This window comes from Staurois parvus, unplaced genomic scaffold (genome assembly GCF_062004578.1).
Source record: "Staurois parvus isolate SC_StPar_1 unplaced genomic scaffold, SC_StPar_1.0 ptg000165l, whole genome shotgun sequence".
Lineage (NCBI taxonomy): Eukaryota > Metazoa > Chordata > Amphibia > Anura > Ranidae > Staurois > Staurois parvus.
Genome location: NW_028317961.1, coordinates 16354560 through 16376644, shown reverse-complemented (window position 1 = coordinate 16376644; position 22085 = coordinate 16354560). Strand labels below are relative to the sequence as shown.

The 22085-nt window shown below is 42.8% G+C and overlaps 1 long non-coding RNA gene across 1 annotated transcript in view; it reads right to left on the bottom strand.

Annotated features, from left to right (window-relative positions):
• The window catches only part of LOC149462927 (uncharacterized), a 57288-nt gene extending 44861 nt beyond the window's left edge, over positions 1 to 12427 (bottom strand). Inside the window, exons 1-2 of the long non-coding RNA XR_016312568.1 lie at positions 12322 to 12427; positions 11966 to 12046 (exon numbers count right to left, since the gene is read on the bottom strand). This is a non-coding gene — a long non-coding RNA (uncharacterized LOC149462927). The remainder of the gene's footprint in view (positions 1 to 11965; positions 12047 to 12321) is intronic.
• Positions 12428 to 22085: the final 9658 nt, after the last annotated feature.

Below are 22085 nucleotides of genomic sequence, written 5' to 3'. Positions count from 1 at the left end.
CAAGTCTAGGTCTTGTAGTTTATTCCCTGTAGTTTTATCCCTGTAAATGAATGACATAGCTGTATGGGTGGATTTTAAATGTGACAGCAGCTGCAGGGGAGAGGAACCCCTGCTCACTGTCACAGGGGATGGGGCTCAGGGGAAGTAGAGGAGGCAGGTGCTGGAACATGTTACATGTTCCACCGTCCATGAACTTACTGACAGCTGGCAACCCTGACCCTAAATATTGGTGTAACATTTAACATGTTCCTTAAGGTGAATAAATCCTTTACCCTACAGGTGGAAGTAAAAAAAAAACACCTGGCTGGCACTTTTTTGTTGTAGGGTTCCATAAATCACAGGACTGGGTGGACAGAAATACATATCCCATAACAGATTAGATAATTCCCATACTTGTATTTCAACTTTGTACTTTGGCTTTTGGCCTGGGGTTTAGCTTTAATGCCTAGGGCTCCAGTCGCACGGTTGTTCAACCACACTATATATTCCAGTGGTAACAATCTACTGGTTTTCATGGTTGGGGTTAATAACTGTGTGCTGATAGCTGAGACCACTGAGCCCATACAGTGCAATGACAGGATGAAAGTGACCTCAGCCATTCGTGAAGTTCGCACAGTAATACAGCTAAACTAAAAAACAAAAAACAGCATAAGAGACATAACTTACAGTATGTAAGATACAGTGACGGAAATAAGTATTTGATCCCCTGCTGATTTTGAATGTTTGCCCACTCACAAAGAAATGATCAGTCTAAAAATCGAATGGTAGGTGTATTGTAAGCAGGGGCGGACTGACAACTCATGGGGCCCCCGGGCAATAGGGGATCATGGGGCCCCTGTGTCCTTGCCCAAACTCAAAAAAGCCTATGAAAAAGGTACCAGGGGCATCTCATGGGGCTCCTACTGACCCCGGGCCCTCGGGCAGTGCCCGAGTTTCCAAATGGTCAGTCCGCCCCTCATTGTAAGACATGCAGACATGCATTTCCTTTGAATTATTTGTTGCTATTCTGTCTCTCAGTGTAACAATACACCTACCATTTGATTTTTAGACTGATCATTTCTTTGTGAGTCGGCAAACATTCAAAATCAGCAGGGGATCAAATACTTATTTCCTTCACTGTATGTCCCTTGTACTGATGCCTCTTCTTTTAGGTGAAACCCTCTTCCATCCACACCCCCACCATACATATATCTTGTTTCATTCCTAGAAGCTGTGATATGGCTTCTATGAATGGATCAGCTGGGTAGAAACGTGGGTACGTTTGCATTCTCTCGATGACAGCCCTTAGTTCTATTAACTCCCCCCGTTGCACCTGAAGTTTGCTAGAGGCATGGACAGAGGAGGATTTCACCTAAAATTACAGATCCAGATGGGCACAACACTGAATCCTTGGATAGGTAAGTGTCCTTATTTAAAAAAAAAAAAAGTCAGCAGCTACAGGATTTGCAACTGCTGACTTTTATTTTAGTTAGGGCTGAAGAACTACTTTAACCCAATGCACTTAGTAACACACATTAACCACTTTCCTATCCAGCCATAGTACATAAACCCCCAGACAGGAGCAGCACTGATGAGGGTAGATGTATCTGTAAGTCCTTCAGCATCCACCACTTGTGCGCGCTCCCTGGGAGTGCCCAACGGTGCGATCTGTGCAAGCTGTGTCCAGTAGAACACTGATCTTTGTACAGGCTGCTATGAGCCAATCACAGCTATCACAGTATTTCTCAATGGCTGTAGCTAGAGAGAATAAGAAATTACTGCTTTTACAGTCATAATGGCTGTAAAAGTAATCACATTGTGAAAAAAAAAAATCCTGTTCACCCACCCAGAGTAATTAAAAAAATTATTTTTTTTCTTTTTAACTCAATGTCACCAATCAATGTCCGTCATCACCGCCACCCACTTAAAGTGTCCCTCACCACTGCCACACTAGTCAGTGTCCATGATCACTGCCACACCACTTACAGCGTGTTCCTGATCACAGCCACACCACTAATATTGTCCCTAATTACTGCCACCCACGCACAGTATCGGTAATCACCACAACACCACTCACAATGTCTGTGATCACTGCCACACCAGTCATATAATGCCTGATAATTGCCAAACACTCTTATCATCACTGATTAAAATCACACCAGTCATATTGCCACTTATCACTGCTACACCAATCCCAGTGTCCCTGATCACTGCCACACCAATCCCACCACTCATTATTGTCTCTGATCACTGGCACACCACTCATATTGTCCCTAAGCACTGCCACACCAGTTACAGTGTCCCTGATCACCGCCACAGTAGTCATATTGTCGGTGATCGCTGCCACGCCAGTTACATTGTCCATGATCACTGCTACACCAGTTATGGTGTTCCTGGTAACCGCCAAACCAGTGCAATGTTGCCTCTCCCTATTGCCTGTACCAATACTGGCCTGTTTATTGACCATATTTCCACTTGCTGCCTGGACCGATCTGTTGCCTGCTTGCTGACTGTCTCAAGTTATGACTAAAACCGCGTCAACTGACTGTTACTGTAACTATTTACGCTGAAGTTACTGAATAAAGACAAGGCTGCCCCCCCTTACTTGCACCCCAGTTCCTTTCACAGACTCCCTTTCTTGTATCCTGATTCCCTTCACAGCCCCCCTACTTTCTTTGTAAACCAGTCCCCTTTATGTGAATTCCCCCTCCACATCACATTTTCCCCTGCCAATCACAGTCCTCCTCCAACCTTTCCAATTCTTACACAGCAGGTAGAAGGAAGAAAGTGTAGCATGTCAGGACAGAGGGAGAGAGCTGCCCACTGTTTCATATTAACAGGCAGGTGATTGGTTTCTAGGCCCCTAGCAACAAATCACAGGCTTGTTATCTTGAAAGGTTGGACAGCTTCCACCCTCTTTCCGGACATCCACACCTTCTACCTTCTTCCTGCTGTGTAGGGCTTAAAGTAGTGTTGTGGGAGGTCAGGAACTTATATAGTGCCATCAATTTACGCAGCGCTTCACATATATATTATACAGTCACATCAGCCCCTAACCCTCAAGAGATGTACAATCTAAGGTCCCTAACTCACATTCATACATACACATATTAGGGCCAATTTAGACAGGAGCCAAATAACCTACCAGCGTGTCTTTGGAGTGTGGCAGGAAACCGGAGTACCTGGAGGAAACCCTCGCAGGCACAGGGAGAACATGCAAACTCCAGGCAGGTGGTGCCGTGGTTGGGATTTGAACCAATGACCCTCGTACTGCCAGGTGGAAGAATATATCCAGGCTGCTACGTGACGGAGCTGCTGTCTGGATAGGACTGTCATGTGGTCCATATCCTGACTGCCATCCACCATTTAGTGATACCTGGTATATAGTTTGTAGACTCTACAGCAGGGTAGGAAACCTGCTACATGTCTTTGGTAAAAAAAAACCCAATACTTGTAAGTTAATTGGTTTACGTGAAAGTTAAAGCGTGTACAAATGGTGGTATATATACTGGAATTTTTTTTTTTAATACCAGTAATGGCGGCGATCAGCGACTTGTAGCCGGACTACGATTGGCATTCTGACACTGGGGGGGAAATAACTAACTGCCACTGACATCCCCAGTGACACTAATAAAAAGCACTGACACTGTACTAATGAAACCGGGCAAGAAAGGGTTAACATCTGGGCCGATCAAAGGGTTAACTGTGTGCTGGTTTACTATTTTGTCTGTGTGCTTTACTATGTAAGCACGCTACTTTGTATTGCTCTGCTATACAGAGCAAAACAAAGCGGCATGCTGAAGCTGACAGGGAGGAGATCTGTATTGTTTACATACAGACCTCTCCCGTCAGCGTTCTTCGGTCAATCGACGGGTGCCGGCAGGGAATCTCCGGATGGGACCCGGTGATTGACAGCTGTAGCCACCAATAGCGGTGGGGATAGCGCAGCGTGTGCCCCCTACACAGAAATGCAAAATAGCGTATATATACGTGATTTTGCACTGCCCTGTAGCAGTATTTGTGCTATAAGGTGGTGGGGAGGTGGTTAAAAAAATTTTGGTCTTTTTTTGTTTATAGTCCAAAAAATAAAAAAAAACCCAGAGATGATCAAATGCCACCAAAAGAAAGCTCTGTGTTGGAAAAACAATTATATAAAGTTATGTTGCATGACTGTGCAATTGTCTGTTAACCACTTGCCGTCCGCCTGCTGTTTATAAATGGCAGGACGGTGGCACTCCAGGGGCGGGTTGCCGTTCATAAACGGCACCCGCCATTTCTAGCCAGGGAGCGCGCAGCACCGCAATCCGGTGCCTGCTGTGTCCTCCGGACACAGTGAAACACCGATCGTCGGACGGGACCTCTGTACGAGGTCCCGATCATGTGATCACTGATTGGCCAGTCAGTGATCACATGCAAGGTAGTAAGCAAGATGTCACTTGTGACATCATTGCTTACTACGTGTGAAATCTGTGAATGATCACAGAGATCACGTGGTACAAGGCTATTCACAACAGCCTTGTACGATGTGACAAGCTTTGACCAATCACAGCTCACTCAGTAGTATGTAAAAAATAAAAAAATAAAAACCATTAATAATAATTTAAAAAAAAAATACAAATGTAAAAAAAAGTTTAAAAATTATAATTTTTGGTTATAAACTAATTTGGCTTTTTTAACGGGATACATTTTGGCCAAGATTAATGATGAAATATTATTTATTTGCAAAATTTTATAAGAAAAACACTTTTTTTCAAAATGTTTGGACTTTTCATTTACACAGCAAAAAAAATAAAGATCCCAGTGGTGAATAAATACCACCAAAATAAAGCTTTATCTGTCTCAAAAAAATGGTAAAAAATTCATATGGGTACAGTGTTGCATGACCGCGCAATTGTCATTCAAAGTGTGATAGCGCTGAAAGCTGAAAATTGCCCTGGGCAGGAAGGGGGTAAAAGTGTCCGGACTGGAAGTGGTTAAAGTAACGCAGCGCCATATAGCAAAAAACGGCCTGGTCAATAAGGGGGGTAAATCTTTCGGAGGTCAAGTGGTTAAAATGCACTTGAGACACTTTTGCAAAATCTGAGCCAGTTTTTCTTTCTGTACACCAAAAGAGAGTTGGTCTTAATTAATTAGCTTTATTTTTAGATTTGGTGCATTCAATACAGCACAATGTAAAAGTGGCACATTTCTGAACAACATAAATCTGGTGCACATTTGGTTCATATCGGTGCGATTTGTGAATTAAAATCGCACCTGAAATCGCATCTAATGAATGTCATTAACGTGCAATTTGCTGCAGTGTGATTTCTAAAGTAGTTCTTTCATCACTTTTTCTGCAGTTTATTATGATTTCACATATATAGAATATAATGGAAATCACAATGAAAATTGCAAGAAATCGTTGAAAATCTTTACAAGTCTTCAGAAATCGCACATGAAATCGTGCTATTTTAACCACTTGCCTACCAGGCACTGTCACCCCCTTCCTACCCAGGCCAATTTTAAGCTTTCAGCACTGTTGCACTTTGAATGACAATTGCGTGGTCATTTAACATTGTACCCATATGAAATTTGTATAATTTTTTCCACACAGAGCTTTCTTTTGGTGGTATTTAATCTCGACTGGGTGTTTTATTTTTTGTGCTATAAACAAAAAAGAGCAAAAAATTTTAAAAAAAAAAAGGTTTTCTTTTTATCTATTATAAAATTTTGCAAACAGGTAATTTTTTTTCCTTCACTGATGTGCGTTGATGAGGCTCCAGTGATAGGCAGCACTGATGGGCACTGATATGCAGCACTGATGGGTACTGATAGGCAGCCCTGATAGGCAGCACTGATGGGCACTGATGAGGTGGCACGGATAGGTAGCACTGAGAGGCGGCACTGATGAGCTGGCACTGATAATGCTGCACTGATAGGCGGCCCTGATTGGGGCACTGCAGAGCACTGCTGAGTGGCACAGGTGGGTGGCACTGCAGGGCAGCACAGGTGGGTAGCACTGATGGGCACAGGTGGGTGGCACAGCTGGGGACTTATGATCAGGGCACTGATCATCAGTGCCCTGATGATCGATGCCGTTCCCTTCGCTGACAATTGCCAGTTCTCAGCAATACTGATGAGGTGGCACGGATAGGCAGCATTGACGGGCACTGATGATGCTGCACTGATAGGCAGCACTGATGGGTGGCACTGCAGGGCACAGGAAGGTGGCACTGCTGAGTAGCACAGGTGGGTGAGACTGCAGGGCGGCACAGGTGGGTGACACAGCTGGGGACTGATCATCAGTGTCCTGATGATCGGTGCCGATCCCTTCGCTGAAAAATGCCGGATCTCGGCAGTACTTTCCTCACACTGTGACAGCGTGAGGAAAGTGCAGCCGAGAACCGGCAACTGCATTTACCTGGTGATCGCTGTGTCGTGGGATACAACTGATCACGTGGCAAAAGGTCGCCCTGATTGGCTGATTACTGTACTTAGGACAGTGATCACTGGCGGGGCTGCGCCGCTGGGGGCGTGTCCTGGAATGACGTCCATGGATGTCATCCCAGGATTACACAACCGCACTGTAGCCGTCCTTTGGCTATAGCGCGGTTGGAAACCGGTTAAATCGCAGCGGTGTGACGGGTGACTAAATGTCAGAACCAAAATATCACAAATGCCTCATGACTTTGCCAGAAAAGTGACGCAGCAGCTTAAGGGCTCGTTCACACTTGGCTGTTTTACCAACGCTTATCAAACGCCCCTATAGCGTTTGGCAAGCGTTGGTCCGGCGTTTGCCGATCGTTATTTAATGCTCGGCAAACGCTCCGCAAACGCCGCATGCGCGGTTTAGCGGAGGTTGCTAGGCGTTTGCCGAGCGTTAAAAACACCCCAAAATGCCTATAATGCAGTTTGAATGGTGTTACCGCCCCGCAACCCCACCGCAAACGCCGGCCGGGCGTTTGCGGAGCGGCACCATAGACTAGAATAGGACTCGACCAGAGGCATCCGTTTTGCCGCGACGCAAACGCTCCTGTTAGAACAGCACCATGTGCTGTAATGTGCAGAATTGGCAGAGGCGTTTGGGAAGCGTTAAAAACGCTTCCCAAACGCCTCTCTGCTGCCTGCATACAACGCTAGTGTGAACGTAGCCTAAGACTCCATGCACAGTGCACTTTTAATAATGCTGGTAACGTTAGCTGTTTAAAGTCACATTAAAACCATGATTTTTCAGCGTTTTTGTATTAGCATTTAGCCGCGTTTTATCACATTTGTGATTTTTTAGTTTTTGGGGGGTTTTTTTACCCCAAATTTTTTTGGTCAAAAAAGTCCAAAAACTCTGGTTTTCTGCAATTTACCACATTTTTCAGCGTTAGGGCTTTTTTGCAGCTAAAAAACTCCTCTAGAAACCCATTTTTTTCCAGCCAAAAAATGTCCGTGCCAAAGAACTCTGATTCCAGTCTGTGTGTACATGGACACAGAGGATAACATGCTGGGGAGTTTACTAACTGTAGAAAAAACGTCAAAAACCAAAAACAGCCGCTGTAAAAACATCCAGTGTGCATGAGGACTGAATTCCTCCCCACTGTTTGCGCTCTGCGTTTGGGATGTCCCTAGGTTTATACGGACACCTGCAGCAGATCGCATTCTGGTTGACGAAAAGAAAAAAAAAAAAGAATGCTGTCGGCCAGCTTAAGAATTGGTAAACTACAAAATAATAAATGTTTGCACGGCTTTAATAATGTACCGCGATAATGTCAATGGGCCGTAGAGCATAAATGGAAGCAACCCCCTGCTGTTCCCCAATACATTCTGCTTGGTGTTCAGTACTTTCTAGGTTGCTAACCTGCAGCAAGCATGCAGCCAGTGAAACCAGTCAGGAAATCACTGAGATCAGCCAAGCATTTTCAGACATAAGAACAATCGCAGGCAGCATTTCCTGAGTTCAGGCTTCCCATGTTTCCTATGCTGAATGGCACTGTACAGTGGTGAATGTATTATTGTTGTGTGCCCTCTCCTTCCAGGGTCAGTCATTCCAGCCCCGCCCGTGTTGTGCAAATCATCTCACTTGCACAAACCGGTTTTTGCACACTTCCCTCTCTGTCTCTCCCAGGAGATGGCTGAGGACAAGGCAGGCCTGACGTGTCCCACGTGTTGTCAACATCGATTTAAATAGCACAGGAGGGGGAGGGGAGACGGCTTGTACTGGAGTGCACGTCCACAGCTCTGCGCTCATGCCGTGCCATGTGTGTTCACCGTGACGTCACAGCACAGCCGGCGTGTGGGCCGCACAGGGTTAATGCAGAGAGAGGGAAGAGCTGAGCAGTCAGTCAGATGTGGGCTGAGGGGGAGGAAGCGTCTGGTCAATAATGCTCTCTGAGCTGCACGTAACCTGCGTTCACTGAGAAGGGGGGGAGGGCTGCGGAGGGAACATTGTTTTCTTCCCATTTTCTACAATTGTACAGAGAGCCGCCAGGGCCTGTGCGCCCATTACAATGTAACTTCATACAAGTGTGCAGCACATCATGATACATTGTATCTTCTTGTCAGTAATACCCTCAGAGCTGAACAGCCAACACATTAAATACATACAGGAGACACCTTCCCTGACAAGCAGTTGTATTCCTGCCCATTCGCTCCTGGGAGTTATTGATTTTTTTAAATTTATTTCAGGTACTTACATAGCACCATCAGTTTACGCAGCACTTTACATATATATTGTACATTCACATCAGTCCCTAACCCTCAAGGGGTGTACAATCTAAGGTCCCTAACTTACATTCATACATACTAGGGCCAATTTAGACAGGATCCAATTCACCTACCAGCATGTCTTTGGAGTGTGTGAGGAAACCGGAGTACACCAACGTAGTCACAGGGAGAACATGCAAACTCCAGGCAGGTGGTGCCAGGGTTGAGATTCAAAACAACGACCCTAGTACTGCCAGGCAGAAGTGCTAACCATTTAGCCACTGTGCTGCCCATAGGGAGTTATTTATTTCAGGTACTTACATAGCGCCATCAATTTACGCAGCGCTTTACATATATATTGTACATTCACATCAGTCCCTGCGAGGGGCGGACTGACCATTTGGACACTTGGGCACTGACCGAGGGCCCGGAGTGAGTAGGGGGCCCCATGAGATGCCCCTGCTACCTTTTTCATAAGGTTTTTTGAATTTGGGCAAGGACATGGGGCCCCATGAGTTGTCAGTCCGCCCCTGGTCCCTGCCCTCACGGGGCGTCCATTTTAAGCTCCCTAAGGGCTTGTTCACACTTGACTTCTTCCCAAACTCCCCAATTGCGTTAGGCTTTGGACAGACATTTTACAAGCGTTAAAAACGCCTGTCTAACCCCCTATGCACAGTTTTGAGGGAATTTTATAGGTGTTTTACAAGCGTTAAAACCGCACCACAAACGCCTACAATGAACCTCATAGTATTAACGCCCTGCAAACGCTTGCCAGGCATTTGAGGAGCATCACTATAGACTTGAATGGGAGGCATTGAAAGGCTTCAGCTCCTCTCGACTGGACATGAGGCATCAATTATGACGTGCTGCTGTGTGTATCATTTTCATAGGCGTTTGAGGGACATTAAAAATGCCCCTCAAATGCCTGCTTTCAACACTAGTGTGAACTGAGCCTTAGGCTGCTTTCACACTGAGGAGTTTTTCAAGCATCTTTGCGATTAAAATAAGCATCTGAAAAGCTCAAGAAAATTGTTTCCCTATGTATGTGAATGTATATCTATGTATGTTGTCACACTGAGGCGTTGCACTTGCGGTGTAAAACTCCTGCTTGCAGCATCTTTAGGGCATGTTTGGGGAGTTAAAAAAAAATTAAAAACGCCTCTTCCCATCAATCAATGGAAAACACCTGAAAATTGCCTTAAAACGCCTCTCAGAAACATTTTTGGTGCAGTTTTTAAGTCACATGTCCTTTAAAAACACCCAGAAAGCACGGTAAAAACACCTATGCATTTTTGCGGCAGATCAGTATGAAACAGGAGTGGACTGACCAATTGGAATCTCGGGCACTGCCCGAGGGCCCGGGGTCAGTAGGGGGCCCCATGAGATGCCCCTGGTACCTTTTTCATAGGCTTTTTTGAGTTTGGACAAGGACACAGGCCCCATGATCCCCTATTGCCCGGGGGCCCCATGAGTTGTCAGTCTGCCCCTGGTATGAAAGTAGCCTAATATACATATATATGGTACATTCACATCAGTCCCTAACCCTCAAGGGGTGTACAATCTAAGGCCCCTAACTTACATTCATACATACACATACCACGGCCAATTTAGATAGGAGCCACTTAATCTACCAGCATGTCTTTGGAGGGCGGGAGGAAATCGGCATACCCGGAGGAAACCCACGCAGGCACAGGGAGAACATGCAAACTGGAATAGTAGAACGCTGCTACACAGCACAGCTCCATCTGGCAGAGCGGCAGACCTGATTTTTCTAGGACAGCATGTCAATATCACCTATTCCTGCACCCACAACCACCCAAAGCCAAAACATGCTGCCTCATTCATAATGGCACCCCCAGCATGTTTTTGGCTGAGGAAAATCACAGGGTGCAAAAGCAGCCTGCGATTTTCCTGCGGCTTCGCTTTTAAAAAAAGGTACAGGGACCTTTCTCCCACGTTTTCCCTACAGGGACAGCAGCTTGTACAAATGAAAGGGCTGCTGCACCCGTGCAAACGCAAGCTGCAGCAAATGCATAGGTGTGAACCTAGGTAAGGCTTCCTGCAGAAAGTCATACAAGTATTTTCTACACAGAACGCAGGTTCTTGCTGCCAGAAGATCCTGTGTATAATAGGGGCCTAATGTGCGTCCAATTCTAATGGCTGTGTGAGGACACGTGTTTAGATAGGCATGACCCTACTATTATTTTAGGCTGCTACACACATTACATATTTTTGTTTGTAGACACAGCTGGGTGTATGATTCCTGGGTGATGAATTTACAGTAGATGGGTACAAAACTGTACAGGGTACATATCGAACTGTGGTGTTATAGACACTTGAATCAGCCCTAGGGTTAATGTACACTGCAGCTGATAAACTCACGTTTAGGAGCTTTTCTGTGTTTTTTTTTTCAGCAGCCCCTAAACTCACCCTAATGTTTTCCTATGTGTCCATGTACACATTGTTGTTTACAGGCACTTGGGTTTACAGTTGTTTTTTTGAACGCAGAAAACTTGCATTCAGCAGTCGATTTTATCAAACGCTTTTAAACATGGCTAAATGTGGCTAAATGCGTTTATAAGCATTTGCAAAAAATGTTTAACTCTTCCATTTCCAGATGCTGTCCAGAGCCTTTTTTCATCATGAAATATGCATGCAAAGCGTTTTCCTGGTACTCAAATGGACCTGATACACCATACTTTGAGGTTTCACATGAAAGAAGATATGCTGGGTAGCACGGTGGCTAAATGGTTAGCACTTCCACTTGGCAGTATTTAGGTCGTTGGTTCAAATCCCAGCCACAGCACCTCCTGTCTGGAGTTTGTATGTTCTCCCTGTACCTGCGTGGGTTTCTTCTGAGTACTCTGGTTTCTTCCCACACTCCAAAGACATGCTGGTAGGTTAATTGACTCCTGTCTAAATTGGTCCTAGTATGTGTATGAATGTAAGTTAGGGACTTTAGATTGTACACACCTTGAGGGTTAGGGACTGATGTGAATGTACAATATATATGTGAAGTGCTGCATAAATTGACAGCGCTATATAAGTACCTGAAATAAATAAATGTTAGACACTGCTGCAATAATTTCAGCACAGAAATGAGCTGGAACACATCCAAACACCACAATAAAAAGACAGCTAATCTCAACAAATACTTCTCTCTCAAAATGTCTGAAATAGCTAATTTTTTACTGTTTTTCAGTGCATTCTGGGCATTTTGGAAGGTCTCCTGAGGTTATCTTTTAAACGCTTCTAAACATAAAACGCTCATAAACGTGGAATGCAAAGGTGGCTAAACAGACATTTTTTAACCTACATTTTCCAGCAGTCAGTTTACATCGTCCAGAAGTGTCCCGTGTACATGGAGCCTAAATGGTGGGGTGATCTTTTGCATAATCTGAAAATTAAAATATAAAATAAACCAAATAATATATAACATAATAAATATATATATATATATATATATATATATATATATATATATATATATATATATATATATAATATTGTCTGTATATGAATAATAAAATATAACAATAAAATATATAATAACAAAAAATAAAAATAATAACAACAAAATATAATAACAAACATAATGACAATAATAATGAAAGATATAATTATAATAAAAAAATAAAATATAACAATAGCAGTATACACTACATAGCATACGTGCAGATTATGGCAAACACCTCCTTCTGTACCATTCTCAGAATCACCCTCCACTACCGATGCTTCTATGTCCTTCAGCAATATTATTCAGCCATTAGGAGGCCACTGATGTAACTTCTGCACAAGCGTTATCTTCTCCTCTGCATCTGGCTGATTTTCATTCCATGGTTGAGCTGATACTGTGCACAGCACAATGCATGTGTCATATACTGTATGCAAAAAAATAAAATAAAGCTCAGAGAAAGTGGAAGAAGTTTTTTCATGGCAGATGAGAAGTTTATGGTTCTGATGCCAAAAATTCCTACCTTCTAGCATTTTTTTAATTTTAATTCTGCTTTGGGCCTATTTATTATTATTATTATTATTATTATTATGATTATTATTATTATACAGGATTTATATAGCACCAACAGTTTGCTCAGCGCTTTACAAAATAAAGGGAGCCAATACAGCAACAATACAGTTCAATACAAGAGGGATAGAAGGGCCCGGCTCCTTGGAGATTACAATCTAAGTGTTAATGCTAGAATCATTGCGCACACACTGACAAGTGTTTTTCAAATGTGTTGAAACAGCATTTCATTGTTTTTCGCTGCGTTTTTTCATACACTGGAATGTGGTTTTTACTACATACATTGCCATTTTTTTCAGTTGAATATTCTTTATTTACAGGAGTCTTCATTTAGGCCCTGTTCAAATTAGGCGATTTGGAATCGCAGGCAGAATCGCTGCAATTCCAATTCGCAGCAAAACACATGACATGCAATTTCGTGCGATTATTCTTAATGGCATATCAAACACAGTGACATTCTGACGCAATTGTTGCGCAACAAAATTGTGCAGCAATTACGGCAAAACAAAAATCACATTAGGTTTGTCACCCAAAAAGGAATAGAAGCTTCTTTTGGGTGACAAACACACATAGGACAGGCCATTGAAGTGAATGGGCTGCCCTGTGACACCAAGCAGAAATGCATGTAAATTGCACTTTAGGAATCACAAGTGGGAAAGCTCATTCTTGTAACACAATATCTGAAAGGGGCCTTAAAGTAATATTTCATGTCTGTTGCATTCCATTGTGCTGAAAAAAGCAGAACATGCTGTTTTTTTTCATAACAAATAACCACCACACAACAAGTGGTAGGAGCTACCCTATTCATGAAGCATTCTGCTTCTAATGTCCATGTATGTGATGTGAATGGGCCCCTTTTAGTAACACAGGTCTGGTCCCTTCTCCAGCCTGTGACTAGACTAGTGAAACACATGCACTTATCTCTCACTCTGCTCTCTCCTCCCATCAGAATGTTTCTTGTTAGTACAATGAGCACTGCAGCACAACTGATTGACTCCTTGCGCTGCTTCTCCCTCTCAAAGTTTGAGCTGTTGTATATGATGTGTACATGATGTGATATCAAGTCAAAAAAGTACATTCATGAATACAGTGCAGCATTCATTTGTGTCTTTTTATATCTGTCAGGAGGTTGATTTTTAATGAATTCATATTTTTTTCATTAAAACAAAAAATATGTTATACTTATCTGCTCTTTTTTTTGCAAAGAGCAACCCCGATCCTCCTCTTCTCGGGCCCCCGCCAGTACTCCTGGCTATTCCCCTTTGATCAGTGCCCCTAATAGCAAGATGCTTGCTATGGGGACACTGGTGCATGCTTCTTGGGTACCCTACTGGCATTACTGGCTTCTCGCACCCGGTGAGCGCCCCCATGGCAAGCCACTTGCTATGGGGGTACTAGTGCGGGTTCATTCCGGGAGCTCAGTCCTGCCTTCTGCTCCCTCCTCCCTGGCTGTGATTGGCAGCAGCAGGAACAAATGATTCTGGCCACTGTGTCTGAGCCATTGAGGAGGGAAAGAGCCTCTGCTCTCGTGCACATTGCTGAATCAAGTTCGGGCTCAGGTATATATAAGGGGGGGTCTTCATGCAGAAGGTTTTTTACCTTAATGCAGAGAATGTATTAAGGTAACAAAAGACCTTCTGCCTTTAGAACTACTTTAACTCAAGTCATTTAGTTTGCTGAAGCACTACACGGTTTAGTTACTAAAGCTGGAAAGTGAAAATCAGGCTCACTTCTGCATACAGTAGAAACCAATCAGCTTCTAACCTCAGCTTGTTCAATTAAGCTTTGGCAATAAAACCTGGAAGCTGATTGGTTTCTATGCAGAAATTAGCTGGATTTTGCACTCTCCAGGTTTAGTAAATAAACCCCTGTGTATCAGAAACAACTGTCATTTTTTTAAAACTGCTTTCTTTTTTCATCTATTGTTGCAAATTACTGCTGACTTTCTGCAGCCTTTTTGAAGCCAATTTCTTAGAGCCGGTTCACACTATAGAAACGCAGTCCAGATCTGTTTCGGATGCGTTTCTGCATGTGCATTTTTGATGCGTTTCTGTCATGTTCCGGTGTGTTTTTGATGTGTTATTGATGCATTCCGGTGTGTTTTTTATGTTTTACAGTTCATTTTTCCCCTTTTTTTCTTCAATTTAAATAGGGACATGTGCATTCTGGTGCATTTTTTATGCGTTTTTACTGCATTCAAGTACAGTTCTGTGCAGGAAAAATGCAGCCTGTTCTACTTTTTTTTTTTTTTTAAACTGAAGCACACTGAAAATACAAGCACTGATGGGAACTATGACAATGACAACCATATAACCTACTCTGTGCATTTTGGATGCAGAAAAAAAGCAACTGAAACACATGTAGTGTGAACTGGCCGTCAGGATGGGTTTGCCAACAGTGACAACTGTGGACCATGCCTAGGCAATGAGCGTTGACAGGGCAGTTTATTGTCTCCGGCAGGGGTAACAATGCAAAAAACCCATTGGGAGACAGGGACAGATCACCATCACTCTTCAATAGAATGTGCTTGCGCAGGCCCTTATTGCAGGATCATCCAGTATTTTTTATTGAAAGCAAAGAAATACAGAAAATGACTTTTAATATAAAATGAGGCATATAATCTTATATATAACACGATATACATAAAAAAAATCAAGACATTAACAATAACACATAAAGCCATTTATAACTCTGCCCCAAATTACATCACCAATCTTATCTCCAAATATCACTCAAACCACTCTCCACGCCTCGCACGACCTCCTGCTCTCTAGCTCCTTTGTCTCCTCCTCCCATGCTCATCTCCAGGACTTTTCCAGAGCTTCCCCCATCATCTTGAACTCTCTACCCCAATTTATCAGACTATCGCCTACTCTGCTCACTTTTAGGCGATCTCTGAAAACCTATCTCTTCAGGGAAGCCTATCCTGCTCTCAGCTAATATTGGAATCTTCTATTCCTCCTACCAGTCCATTCCCTACAGTTACTACCTTTTGTACCACTAGCCCCTCCCTCTTAGATTGTAAGCTCCAAGGAGCAGGGCCCTCCTTACCTCTTGTATTGAACTGTATTGTTGCTGTATTGTCTCCCATTATATTGTAAAGCGCTGAGCAAACTGTTGGCACTATATAAATCCTGTATAATAATAATAATAATAATAATTTTAGTGATTGCAGAGGTTTGGTTTACGTATACCTTTAATACTCTTATCTTCTACAAGGTGTGATCATGGTGAACTACATTCATGATAGAATTCATGCATAGGTTGTATGAGCACGTGTATGGAGATTGTATGTATACACGTACATGGGTTCCTGGGTGAGGTATTCTATTTGCTCCGACAAAAGAACTCTGGTAAACCAGGAACTTTGGTTGCAGTCAGCTGCTTGTTTATACTGAGAGTGTCCACACGTCCTTTACAGAGATCCACCCACACTTCATATTTCTCAGTGATAGCCCTGCCAGCGTGACTCCTCTGTTATGTATGCTGTTTACATATACAGTGCAGATTACTAATTCACACAGATCTTTCGGGAGGTCAAAGAATCATGTTGTTTTGTTTGTTTTTTTAAATCCTGGCAGGTGTGGCTATTAAGAATTAGATCTGCCTTAACTTTTATTTATTTTTTATTTTTTGCCTATTATGATTTGGTAATAACATTGTCTTACATGAAAGGTATATATTTGTTTGTGTGGTTTTTGTTTTGTTTTTTCGTGAAGGGGGGGCAATCAGAGTATCACACAAATGTTCTTAATGCTGCATTCACACCTGAGCATTGCGTTTTGTGTGAGTGTGTTTTTTGTAGTGTTTTATTGCGCTTATTTGAGTGCTTTTTGTACAGCTTTTTCCAAGCATTTTAGAGCTTTGGTATTTTTGTACTATCCAATAGAAAAAACTGTCATCTGTTACATCATTTGTTGCTAAATGTTTCTGCTTTCAGCTGCTTCAAAATCACACCAAACTGCCTGATTCGAGCTACAAAAGTAGCTCCAAAGCGTTTTTGAGCTTAAGGCACTTGGCTTCAGAAGTTTTGGAGTGGAGATGTAAACCACCACCATAGAGAATAATTGATTTTTTTTTATCCCTGAGCGTTTTGGAGCTTCGAGCTACAAAATGCTCAGATAAAAATTATAGACAGGTATTGACACCTGTTCTGCATACAAGTCACATTTTTTTATGACACTTGCATTCACCAAAATTTGACAAACGTGCAGGAACGAGTGCAACGCTCCAAAAACACATTGCTTGCCTATGGGTGACATCACCGTCCAGGCATTCCACGCGTTGTCCTCAGTCTCTCTTGGTCGACCGCTGGGAGGTGATCACGTGACTGGACCAGAGCACCCTGCAAATAGGTAAGTATAAGCATCCTTCTATACAAGGTAATTAGTATAGGATTTAGGAGGTGGGTGGCAGCAGGTTCAAGCTTAGTTAGTTCAAGTCTGGAATTCCACTTTAACTTGTTAAAAATAATTTATTTGTTCATATACCGACATGGGATCTGACAACATGCTGTTAGATCAAATACAGAAGAAAATCATTAAAAAGTGGCAGTAAAGTATTCTAATGCCAGGTTTGGTGGCAGCCAAGACAATCCCACTCACACTCAATTCCTCTTTTTCAAGAGATGACACACAGATGTAATCAAAGTTCAAAAACTGTGTTTACATTCAGCCCCGTAGCATGATACCCTCTGTTTTAAGAAGGCAATCTATAGCATTGTCAAAAGCAGGACCAGATTTTTACTTTCTTCCCCTCCAGGCCAACTGATTTGTTCAAACCCCCCCGACCCAGTGACTGGGTAGATGACATAGTTGCACAAGGTACACTGAGGGTGGGTGCAGACAGGCTCAAAGAGACAGTTTTCTCTAGTCTGCCTCATTACTCCAAAAAAGTAGCACAAAGTGACTCCTAAGGGTCCATGCACACTAGGCACCTGAAACAATGCTAGAACCTCTGACAGAAAACGCAGCATAAAACACTCGTAATGGTTCATATTGCAAATGTGTTTATGCACATTTATGTTTTTTAACCACTATGGGACCACCTACAGTACATATACTGTGACTAGGTGGCCCCTGTGCGCAGGAGCACGTATATAAACACGATCCTGCATTTCCAGGTAGGTGATCAAATACCACCGCAAGAAAGCTGTATTCATGGGGAAAAAAAAGGACATAAGTTTCATTTGGGTGCAGCATTGCATGACTGCACAATTGTCAGTTAAAGTAACGCAACTCCGTAGCGCAAACCGCTTCTGTAACTGCTTCCTGACCGCCCTATAGCAGAAATACTGCTACAAGGCAACAGGTGCGCAAAATCACGTATATATATGTGATTCATGCTCCCATGGTTTTCACGCCCCTCCCAGATAGCATCAGATTGCTCGTCAGTACACCAGTAATCACATTTAACCCCTTGATTGCCAGGAACACACTCATACACAATAAACCTCTATTGCTAGTATAGTGTCTGAACAGATCAATATCTTGATCAGACTATACCAGCGTTCATATTAGTATAGTATCCCTAAAAACGCAGCGTTAGCGGGATCAGCCCCGGCACCTGTCAGCACCTGTGTTTAGCCCCTCGCTTACCTCCCCCCCCTTCTCCCCCAGCAAGTGCAGAGTCAGTAGGACACTGTCACTTGATACATTGCACACAAAACCGCAGTGTTCGCAGAATCAGGCTTGATCTCTGCTAGCAGTTGCCGGTAAATTTTGATGACTCTCATATGCAGCAGAGTGCCAGTACTAGTGCCTCTCTACCTTTTGGTGAACTGGCGAGTACCAGCGGTCTAGTACATCTTTGTCTTTCACATACCTCCTTGATTTTTGGAGCTGTTTTTCACGGAATATCTGTATGAGTTGATTGTGGATCAAAGCAATTTATATGCACAACAATTTATCACCGCCAACCCAAATTCAAACCAGACCAGTCGCATGGAAACTCATTACGGTTTCTGAATTTACATTTTTTTGAGGCCTAACCCTCAACATGGGGGCATTACTATAAGAAATGAATTGCGGTTGTATTGGTCCGCAGACCCGATTCATCATATGCCTATGTTCTCTACTGCCATGGCCAGGCATAGATATGAGAGTATAATGTGTTTTATGCATTTCAACGACAATACACTCTGTCATCCTCGGGGTGACCCTAAATTTGACCGGCTCCACAAAATTCAGCCCCTCGCAAATCACCTTACCCAAAAATTTGCAGATGTCTATACTCCCCAGCAAAAAATCTGCGTTGATGAGTCCCTGATTAATTTTTTAATTGGTCTTTCACATACCAGCACTGCAGTATCACTTGGAGATGTGGCAAGTCCCATAAGTGCAGTACAAGTTGGTGTGGTGGCTAGCACAAGTATTGTCCAGCAGCCACCAAGAATTCACACACAAGCCCGTAGAGCCCCTATTGTCCTTCCAGACGTGCTTGCAAAACCTGATTGGCAGCCCACAAATTCTGCGGCACCTGTACTTCCCCCATTCATTGCCCAATCCAGAATTCAGGTGGAAACAGCAAATTTAACTACTCCCCTTGATTTTGTGGAGCTGTTTTTCACGGAAGATCTGTATGTATTGATTGTGGATAAAAGCAATTTATATGCACAACAATTTATTGCCCCCAACCCAAATTCGAACCTTGCCAGAACATTCGCATGGAAACCCAATACGGTTTCAGAATTTACATTTTTTGGGGGCCTAACCCTCAACATGGGCATTACTAAAAAAATGAATTGCAGTTGTATTGGTCCACAGATCCAAGTCATCATAAGCCTGTGTTCTCTGCTGCCATGGCCAAGCATAGATATGCGAGTATAATGTGTTTTATGCATTTCAACGACAACACACCCCATCCTTGGGGTGACCCTGAATTTGACCTACTCCACAAAATCACCTTAACCAAAAATTTGCAGATGTCTATACTCCCCACCAAAACATCTGTGTTGTTGAGTCCCTCATTAATTTTTCTGGCAGCCTTGCAGTCAAACAATTTCATCCCAGCAAGTGTGCCAGATATGGGGTCAAGATGTATAAGACCTGTGAGAAAGCAACAGGCTATACATATAAGTTTCTGATTTACGAAGGAAAATATAGTCACGTTGAGCCCCCCGTATGCCCAGACTACATGGAGAGTAGTGGCAAGATAGTTTGGTACTTGGTGTCATCCTTTTCCATATGAGGTACCACTTATACGTGGACAATTTTATTAAAGCGTGCCACTATTTAGACATTTCTTCAATCTTGGAATTGGCGCATGTGGCACTGTGCGACCTAATGTGTGCCCACCATTAGAAGTGGGTGGATGCAGGGCTGTATATTCTAATGGTGGGCATACCACACACTTTTTCTGGCAGAGATTTCATCTATTTTTTTCATTCAGCCCACAGGCTGCATACAAAAAAAAGAACATAGCATATAAACCCAGCAAGGACCAGCGACGTACTGGTACATCACTGGATTTTGAATGGTTATACCAGGATGATGCATACAGCTGCAGGCATCATCCTGGTATAATTTTTTTCAGCCGGCGATTGTCTTTCATGTAAAAGCAATCCTAGTGGCTAATTATCTGCAGGATTGCTTTTAAAAGCAGCGGGAGATGATGCCCCCCCTCCCCCACTGCCTTCCACGGCCTTTTCGAGCAGTCCCATGCCATCAGGGGAACCTGAGAATGCAGCCGGTGTTTCTGCCAGCTGACCATAGAGCTGATTGGAGACCAGAATGGTGCCAATCATCTCTATAGTGTAAGAAATCAGAAGCTACAAGCATTTCATCACTTCAGTTTCACAGGATATAAAAAGCGCCATTTTGAAATTGGGAAAGCATGTGATCACATCGATCTTGGGGAGAATAGATAATGTAAGGGAAGAGGAGACATCTAGAGTCTAATAGACCCCAGACTTCTCAAAAAAGAATATGACAATGCCCATTGAAAAAAAAAGCACCCTCTCCCCCGCGCGCACACCACGAGTGTTGACCCTGTGCCAGTATATAAACAGCAGTTGCACCATGCATGTGAGGTATTGCCGCGAACGGCAGATCAACGGCAGTAATAATAGCACTAGACCTCCTCTGTCAATCTAAAATGGTAGCTTATAAAGGCTTTTAAAGAGTTGCCTATGGATATTAAAAACGTATGCAGTTTGCATTGCATGGGGCATGAGAACTTTTAAGGCATGTTAAGTTTGGTATCTATTTACTTGGCATACCATCATCTTTTATATCTTACCAAATAATTGGCCAATATATTATGCTTTTGTGCATTAAAAGTAAAAAAAGTGTATTTTTTTAAATTTGCGTTTGAAAAATCGCTGCACGAGTACTATGTGACATAAAAAAATTGCAGCACCCACCATTTTATTCACTAGGTGTTTGCTTTAAAAAATATATATAATGTTTGGGGGTTTAAATTAATTTCCTAGCAAAAAATACAGATTTTTTTTTCATCTGAACAAAAAGTGTCAGAAAAGGCTTGATCTTCAGGTGGTTTCAAGAGTGAGTGATGTGTGGCATAAACCTCTAATGCTGGGCACAAAATGCCCCCCCCCAAAACGACCCTTTTATGGAAAGTAGATACCCCAAACTATTTGCTGAGAGGCATGTTGAATCAATTGAAGAATTAATTTTTTTACCACAAGTTTTTGGAAAATGACAAAAAAAAAATTTTTTTACGCACAATTATCACTTAAATGATTTATTGCTCACACATGCCATGGGTATATGTGGAATTACTCCCCAAAATACATTCTGCTACTTCTCTCGAGCATGGGGGTACCACATGTGAGAGACTTTTTGGCAGTCTAGCCAAGTACAGGACACCAAAATCCATTAAGCACCTTCAGGCATTTAAAGGGCTTTATTTTCTCATTAAACTTCCTAACTACCTATCAGAGTTTCGGAGGCCCTGAAATGCCAGGATAGCACCCCTTTTTGGAAAGTAGACACCCCACAGAATTTGATAAGAAGCATGGTGAGTATTTTGAAAGAAAACAAAAACATATTTTTTATTTTATTTTTTTATATTTCAAAACCTTGTGAAAAAAATTAGATCTGCAAAATACTCACCATGCCTCTTTTTAAATTCCTTGGGGTGTCTACTTTCCAAAAAGGGCTCATTTGGGGGGAGGGGGTGCTATCCTGGCATTTCAGGGCCTCCAAAACTGTGATAGGTAGTGAGGAAGTGAAATGAGGAAGTTATGCACCTTCAGGATTTCAAAGTGGTCATTGGATTTCAGGCTCCTATATGTGGCTAGGCTCCCAAAAAGTCTCACACATGTGGTACCCCCATACTCTACCCCCCATACTCGATAGAAGTAGCAGAATGTATTTTGGGGTGTAATTCCACATATACCCATGGCTTGTGTGAGAAATACAGTATATAATTTAAAGGACAACTTTGTGCA